This window comes from Nicotiana sylvestris, chromosome 6 (genome assembly GCF_000393655.2).
Source record: "Nicotiana sylvestris chromosome 6, ASM39365v2, whole genome shotgun sequence".
Classification (NCBI taxonomy): Eukaryota; Viridiplantae; Streptophyta; class Magnoliopsida; order Solanales; family Solanaceae; genus Nicotiana; species Nicotiana sylvestris.
Window position 1 is genome coordinate 11,080,154 of NC_091062.1, and position 8,814 is coordinate 11,088,967.

An 8,814-nucleotide genomic window follows, 5' to 3' on the forward strand; every position below is an offset into this window, starting at 1 on the left:
AGATAATCTTACCGGCAATATTCCAATCCCCCGCTGAGAAAATAAGATGAGAGAGTCTTATCGGTGAAAACCTTCCCAGGCATCATAAGACGACGTAAGCTGAGAGAAGCAAAATGAGAGAGTCTTATCGGTGAAAACCTTCACAAGCACCATAAGGCGATGGGAACTGAGAGAAATGAGAGAGTCTTATTAGTGAAAACCCCGCAAAAGGCACTATGAGGCGGCAAGATAGATTGGTGGAAAGGATCCGCATTTTGCGAAGAAGTGGGCACCTATTTATCCCCAGCAAGTGAAGACATCAGAAAGATTGATCGACATAAATAGACTGAGTTGATTAAGCCGGAATGCACGACATGATCGTTGGAATCGGTTATACCACCCAGATAAGTTCATTTCTTTTCTTTTCCCCAGCATTTGTTCAGAAAGATTTTCTCTTTTTCTATCTTTTCATTTCTTTGTTTAAAATACTTTTTCCAGAAATTTATTTTTGAGAAAGGTCTTTCAGAGCTTACTACCAGTTGCCAAAATGGTACAACGCAAAATGTGAAGAGGACAGGCCAGAGACAAGGCAATAAGAAAAAAGACGTTGGTTGCAAGGCCGAATAATATTGGTCTAAAATGGCAAGGAAAGTACGGGGAAGAACCGGAAAAACAGCATGTTGAGGAAATTGTGGGCCAAGTTCCAAGAGGATCCCCAGCAGAACCCCGACCGATTGTCGACCAAGTTCCGATGTGGTCGGACAACACAGAATGGGAAAGGAAGAAAGGAAAATCCATCTTCAGCAAAATGACCCCCAGCAAGTTTTGAGACACAGAACGGGGAAGGGATAAATGGAAAAACCATCCCCAGCAGAATGTTATCCCCAGCAAATAACATCATCCCTAACAGGTTTTGGGAATACCAAACAGGAATAAGGGGAAGGGAACAATCATCCCCCATCAGGAGTGACATGACCACTCGCCATATTTTAAAAACTAACTAAATTTTCTTTGATTTGAACAGGAAAATAAAGTGTTGATGATGGCCGAAAGACATGCCATAAGAAAGATCGCCAGAATTGGGGCAGAAAATTTTCTGCCACAGTTGAAAATTTTCTCAGAGAATCGAGGGAACAAATTCAAGTTATTATTTAGCAATTAGGCGTCCACCTGTATAAAAAGGGAATACATTTCATGTCTTTACCAATTAGGCGCCCACCTGTATAACAAGGGAATACTTTTCATGTCTTTAGCATTAGGCGCCCACCTGTATAACAAGGGAATACATTTCATGTCTTTACCAATTAGGCGCCCACCTGTATAACAAGGGAATACTTTTCATGTCTTTAGCATTAGGCGCCCACCTGTATAACAAGGGAATACATTTCATGTCTTTACCAATTAGGCGCCCACCTGTATAACAAGGGAATACATTTCATGTCTTTACCAATTAGGCGCCCACCTGTATAACAAGGGAATACATTTCATGTCTTTAGCAATTAGGCGCCCACCTGTATAACAAAGGAATACATTTCATGTCTTTAGCAATTAGGCGCCCACCTGTATAACAAGGGAATACATTTCATGTCTTAGCATTAGGCGCCCACCTGTATAAGGGAATACATTTCATGTCTTTACCAATTAGGCGCCCACCTGTATAACAAGGGAATACATTTCATGTCTTTACCAATTAGGCGCCCACCTGTATAACAAGGGAATATATTTCATGTCTTTACCAATTAGGCGCCCACCTGTATAACAAGGGAATACATTTAATGTCTTTACCAATTAGGCGCCCACCTGTATAACAAGGGAATACATTTCATGTCTTTACCAATTAGGCGCCCACCTGTATAACAAGGGAATACATTTCATGTCTTAGCATTAGGCGCCCACCTGTATAACAAGGGAATATATTTCATGTCTTTACCAATTAGGCGCCCACCTGTATAACGAGGGAATATTTTTCAGTCTTAGCATTAGGCGCCCACCTGTATAACGAGGGAATATTTTTCAGTCTTTACATTGCAGGTCTTGAAATCCATAACCCACCAAAAGGCAGAAGGTTACAACAAAAGATCCACAACATAATGCAGTAAGCCGCATCCTCAAGCGGACAGAACAAAATGAGGCAAACTGGTGTTCAGGAACGCAAGAGGCCGGTGTCATCCCCGTCAGTTCTCGGAAGAAAGAAGCACCGGAATAGACGCAAGCCGACAAGAAAGCAAGGCATTAAGAACAAATGGAAGATAGATGGGATCTTGTAATCCGTAGTCTAGCCTAGCTTCTTGATTTTTCTTTTAAGCACGGTGTAATAAGGAGATCGGTAAGTAGTAGTAACAGCATGCAGCAGCAGTAACAACAAAATTGCAGTCTCATGGTAGTCCCAGCTACCAAAACTTCCTGAACTACATTGACCTGATTCCTGTTTAGCCCAGGATATGTAGGAAACCTTTGAAGCAAAGGTTCGGTCAAATATTTCAAAAAATGCTTCACACGGAGTATTCCAACGGGCAAAAATCGCTCGTATCCGCTCACTTTATCTTTGCGCGAAAACCCTTCGTGCTTCCGGACAAAGAGGGGCAGCTGTGAGCACGTGATTTTTGCCCTATATGAGAATTACTCCCAAAAATTCAAAATAAAATGATTTTCTTTTGTGTGCAATTTTTGAATTTCTTAGCATTTTTCGGATAAATATTTGTATTTTTGTCCGCGCATATTTATGTGTTAGATTAATAAAAAATATAAAAATATGTCGCATTTGCGTGTAATATTTAATTAAGTTTGTTTTACAAAATGAGAAAATCATAAAAAATAATGTACGTTGCATTTTTAGCATTTAACGTCTAAATTGTGTGATTTTATCGTTAATTGCTATTTAAATGTGCGATAATTGTTATTTGGAGTTAATTAGTATTTTTGATAAGTTAATTTAGTTTATAACTTAATTTAGAATTTTAGTTTTATTAATTAGGAAGTAAAAGAAAAGAGAGCAAAAAATACAAAGAAAATCGGAATTGAGCCTCTTCTTCAATTTTGAACCACAAGCCCAAATATATCCAACCTTCCCCTACAACCTGGTCCATTTAAAACTGGGTCGACCTAGTCCATAACCCCAAAGACCCAACCCCTTTCTTCATTTTCATTTTTCATTTTCCTAACAAAAACAAAAAAAAAAAACTCAAACCCTAAAAGACTAAACCACCCCCCTCTCTTTCCCTCTTCTTCTCCATCACCTTCCCAAAGCAGCCATGGTTGTTGCCCTTCTCCCTCACATACCTCCCCCTCCCCATCAACAACACACACGCACACACTCACGCATACACTCACGCACACATACACAATAAAACACACACACACACACACACGCACGCAGCAGCCCGTCCATGGCTGCTGCTTCTTCTTCTTCATTGTCCTCACGACATCCCAACGACCCCGCCCTCCGTCGCGAGCTCCTCCAGTTGCCGGAAAACCAGCAACGCAGCCAAGCAACCACCAGCAGTCCACCATGGTTGTTGCGTCTTTTTTCGTCAGCCACTCGTCCATCGCCATCGAGCTTGAGCTCGACACCCATGGCTGCTGCTGCGTCTTCTTCTCCACCCCATCGCTTGCTGCTGTTTCTTCTTCGTCGCGGCCAAACGACCCTCGTCGCTGCTGCTTCCCGTCGCTGTTGCTGCTCCGTCAGTGCTGTTGTCCGCTGCTTCCTTCTTCAGTTCTTCGATCGTCCGTTCGTGGTCGTCTTTGGCGTCAAATTGTTTTGGTGCGATAATCGTTTCCGGACAGATTTGTTTTCATTCAAGTTCTTCGTCGTTTCGATCCGGTTAGTGGGTTTGAGTTTCATTTTGTCCGTATTTTGTTTTGATATTCTCGGATCTAAAATCGGTAAATGTTTGATTCTTGTTTTGTTCGTATTTATCGTTTTTGTTAATTGGTTTCAGTTTGTTTCATGTGTTTTTTTATTTATTTTTTAAAAGAAATTGTTAGTTTAATTTTAATGTTGTTAGATTCAAATTGAAATTTAATTAATTAGTTTTTCAGTTTGTTTCATGTGTTTTTATTTATTTTTTTAAAAGAAATTGTTAGTTTAATTTTAATGTTGTTAGATTCAAATTGAAATTTAATTAATTATTTCTTCAGTTTGTTTCATGTGTTTTTATGTATTTTTTTTTAGAAATTGTTAATGTTGTTAGATTCAAGTTGAAATTCAATTAATTATTTTTTCTTTGCTTTGTTTTTATTCGTTTAAAAGAATTTAGTTGTAATATAGAAATATGTTAGTTTGATCGCTTGAATCATCCATCTTTGTTGATTAATTTAGATTTAATTCGTGTTCATCTTTTGTTTGAAGTTCGTTCTCAATCCGGTGATTTAATGTGAGTTTATGTTTTAATTCTTGATTTAGTTTGAATATTCATCTTGGTTGTAATGTTGTTGGATTTAATTTAAAGTTCAAATGATTATTGAATTTAGAAATTTAAATCTACTTGTTTGTTATGATTCAATTTGTTAATGTTATTGAATCTGAAAGTATATGTGTTAAAAAATATCGTTCAGTCAAAATAATTCCGGTTGTTGCTTTGTTGTTCATCATTTAATTTGAATTTGTTGATTGAACTGGATTAAGAATTGGTTATAGCTGCTATATTTTAGTTAATTGATTATGTGAATTGGTTATAGCTGGTAATTTAATTTTAGTTCTTAGATAATTTTGAAGTTTGAACAGATTTTTGAATCAGGGCAGTAACAGTAGTTTTAGGGGTAATACGGGAATTAACTAATTGCAGATTATTTAATTATAGTGGGGAACAAGACATAATGATAAAAAGTAAAAAGAAAAAGGTTAATAATGATGTCTTCTTTTGACCATTCAAAAATAGGGAATATGGGGGGCCCATGTAGACTACTTTTACTAAAGTAAAAATTAGAAATAGTGTAGGTAATAATAAAAGTTTAAAAGTTATACATAGTAGAAGAATATTGGGGTAAAAGTAAAAAGAGGTAAAAAGGGGTAATAAGAATAGTTTAAAGTAAAAAGGTAAAAAGAAAAAAAAGGATCTTGCTTTGGATATAAGGGGACTCATTTGACACTTAAAAGGGGACTGAATTTTGGAGATAGAAATTTAAGAACAAAAGAAGAGAAGAATAAACAAACTTTTAATCTTGAGAGTGTTCTACTTCGAATCTTAAAAGAACAAAAATCAGAATTACCTCATGGCCTCTTCTGTCCTTTTGGGTTCATTCTGTCTTGTCTGTGAGAGTTATTGAGAATTTTGGGTCTTTGCTTGGTTTTCCTAAGTCTGGTTGGGTTTTTTTTTGGTTTATTGCTCCACCGATTTGCAAACTCTGTTCCTGGGCTATTACTGTTGCTGGACTGTTGTTGTTGTGCTGTATTGTTACTACTGCTGCTGATTCTCATCTTCATCTTCTCTTGTTTCCAATACCAGGTACACGACTGTAATACTAGCTATTGCAAGCTAATAATGTGGAAGCATGAATACATATGAAGAATGGAATTTTGAAGTTTTAATTTCGCTTTTTCTTTGTTCCTTTTATTGATTGTATTTAGGCTATTTCATGTATTACTGAATAATAATTGGAATAAGAGAAAATAACATAAGTTAGTCTTTAATGAATCGGCTTGGCAAAACGGGTTAATTCACTAGTTATGGAGGTTTTAAGATTATCAACAGTAGGTTAATCGTGAACAAGTAGCTAAATTTAGCTAAGGCATGAATTTGAACTAAATTTCGTGAATTAGGCATTAAGGCATGATTTGAGTTCAAACAAGATTAGAAAAACGTTTAAGTTTAATAAATTTTTCTAATAAGCTTTAGTAATTATGGTTAAATTTAGTTCAAATGGTTGTGAATAATTAATCCCAATGGTTTTTTTTTTATAACAATGCGAGCTTCAATCTAACTATATTTGATTCTTTTGAATATCAGTTGTCGAATTTCTTATATTTTAATTTCGAAATTTTTTAGTAAAATTCCTTTCCATTTATATTTGTATTAATCTAGCAATTAGTATGCTATGATTTCTTAATTAAAAAAAAAACTCGTAATTAATTAGGATTCTCTTTCTTTATTTTAGAGACTAATTTTAATAGAAAAATGTAGTCACTTTAGGATTTGTCCATAAAAAATAAATGAGATGAGCCTCGCCTAGTAAAACGTACAGATTGCGGGGCCCTCACGAATGTATGTATTAATTACTTAGAACTCGGGATCGGCCGCTTAGCGAATTTCACGGCCTTTTCCCAAAATAACCCCGCGCTAGTCGCTTTAGGCACGCATTTTAATAATCTTACCTTCTTAAACTCGGGTGTGCATTTCATGCGACCCAAATCCAAATCCCAAAACATTGAATAAAATGTGTTCCGGATTGTGGGTGCATTTCATGTGACGCAATCCAAAGACATGTTTCAAACAATGTTCGCATTCTTAAAAAAAAAAATAATAATAATAAAAGCGGCTAAAAGTTAAAATTTGCACATAAGTTCCTAATTGTATAAAATCAGATATTTAAGCCAAATATGACAGTTGAGCGACCGTGCTAGAACCACGGAACTTGGGAATGCCTAACACCTTCTCCCAGGTTAACAGAATTCCTTATCCGGATTTCTGGTTCGCGGACTGTTAACAGAGTCATTCTTTTCCTCGATTCGGGATTAAACCGGTGACTTGGGACACCATAAATCTCCCAAGTGGCGACTCTGAATTAAATAAACAAATCCCATTTCGATTGTCCTTTAATTGAAAAAACTCCATCTGCGCCCCCGCGGGCGCGGGTAAAAAGGAGGTGTGACAATACACCCAAATCGAAAGAAGGTACATCAGATTCTATATCTTTTTTAGGGTTGTGTTTTGAAGCTTTGTTCTTCTTCATTGAGAAATTTTGAAGCTGAAGGTAAATGTGTGTATGAACGAAATTGAAGATTTGACTTCAATTTTGACTGGTTTTGTAGAAGAAAAACCTTGAATTTGGACGTTAATGGTAGATGGTTACCTTTGTTTTTCTGGTTTTAGCAGAGGGAATAATGACTAGAATCGTGTGTGTGTTGATACGTGGGTGAGATTGTGGGTTTAGGAGAGAGAAACGTGGAGGGTGGGGATATGGAGGAATATACGGTACCATTAATTTAGGAGTGATATAAGGTACAATTAATGTACAGTTAAAACACCTTATGATATAGAATTAGTAATTAGATATATTAAATGTAATTAAATCAAACCTTAAACATTGAAGGTAATATAGTTTCCTATATTGCAAGGAATGTAAAAATAATTTATTGTTAAATTCTTTTTTGAAAACCTCAAATTTTTTGGGGCCTAAAGCAAAAGTAGCCTGGACCTTGAGCCGGATCCAGTAAAATAAACTCTTCTAGTGCCGTAGTGTACGTGTATTGCATTTTCCAGGCCTACACTAGTGTCCGTTATGTACAAACTGTAAGAGGGTGGCTCATTTCTGTGTCTCGAGATCGTTTTCAGGATCAAGAATCCATCACTGTTTTCTTATTAGTATAGTGAGAATCGCTACGCTGGTAAACTACTAATAAGGGTACGCTCTAAAAAATTACTATTGACCGGTGCAGTTAGTGGTGGCAAAATGGTTAAAATAAAACAATTATCCATCGATATTATTCATTAAAAATGGGTTAGATAATGAATTTTTTAAAAACGGGTCAAATATGAATAAAGATCATATTATTCACTTAGAAAATGGATAACTAATGGACAATTAATGAGTTTAACTTTTACATTTATAAAGCATCAAATTGGGAGTTACTCAAATTTAGGATACTAAGAATTCTCCCAAAAGTGATCATATTCAAGAAGCGATGGATAATATAGATATCCATATTATAGGCCGGTTAACCCGTTTTTTTATTCGTATTAAACATGGGCCGGGTCGGATAATTTTATCCTTTTTTTGCATTACCTATTTTTGACCCTCCTACATCTGACCCGACACGTCCATTTGCCAGTCCTAGATGCAGTAGACCAAATTGACAAACAAACAACTAAAAAGAGAACTAAGAAAAGAAGAGAGATGGACGTTCAGCTGAATCATTTCTTCTGTTTTAGCGATCCCTTATCATTTCGAAGAAAAGGAGAGGGAAAAAGGAAGGGGAAGAGAAACAAATAATCATACTAGGCACATTTTCCAATAAGGGCGTTTGGTCTAGTGGTATGATTCTCGCTTTGGGTGCGAGAGGTCCCGAGTTCGATTCTCGGAACGCCCCAATATTGTTACTTTTTTCTCGTCCTATATCTATTTCCTGTTTTATAATCTATTATGCGGGAAAACAAAAATTTATGATATTCAAAGGATAACTTGTATGTTTTCCATTTTACCTTCTATTTAAAATGTTTGACTATAGTAAAAAGTTACTCCCTCTGTTTTATTTTAATGTGATCCTACTGTGTTCTAACTTAAAAACTTAACGCAAACTTTTTATTTTACTATTAATAACTAGCTTGTAGAAACACAAATTTATGGCATGTTTTAAAAGTTTTAAATAACCATATAAATATTATGACAAGTTTAAAACCACAAAATTCAAAAGTTTTTATTTCTTTATTAAATTCCGTATCTAGTCAAAAACATAAATAGTTGTGAAGCTTTAAAATTACTACTACAAGTTATTCACTGTCGCCTGAAGATACCAAGTAACAATGGTTTAAAAATGAGGTAATAATAAAATGCTATCCTACTTCGGAGAAGATTTCAAACTAAAATGTTTGGTCATTTGCAGCTCTACCTTGTCAATTATAAGTCAGGTCTTCTTGGTAGCACTTAGCATTTCAATAGGCCAAAGTAGGTTCGGGATTT

General features: G+C 35.8%; 1 non-coding gene across 1 annotated transcript; it reads left to right on the plus strand.

The window, feature by feature from the left end:
- The first annotated feature begins 8,152 nt into the window (after positions 1 to 8,152).
- On the plus strand, positions 8,153 to 8,224 carry TRNAP-UGG (transfer RNA proline (anticodon UGG)). The gene has a single exon. It is a non-coding gene; the product is annotated as a tRNA-Pro (tRNA).
- Positions 8,225 to 8,814: the final 590 nt, after the last annotated feature.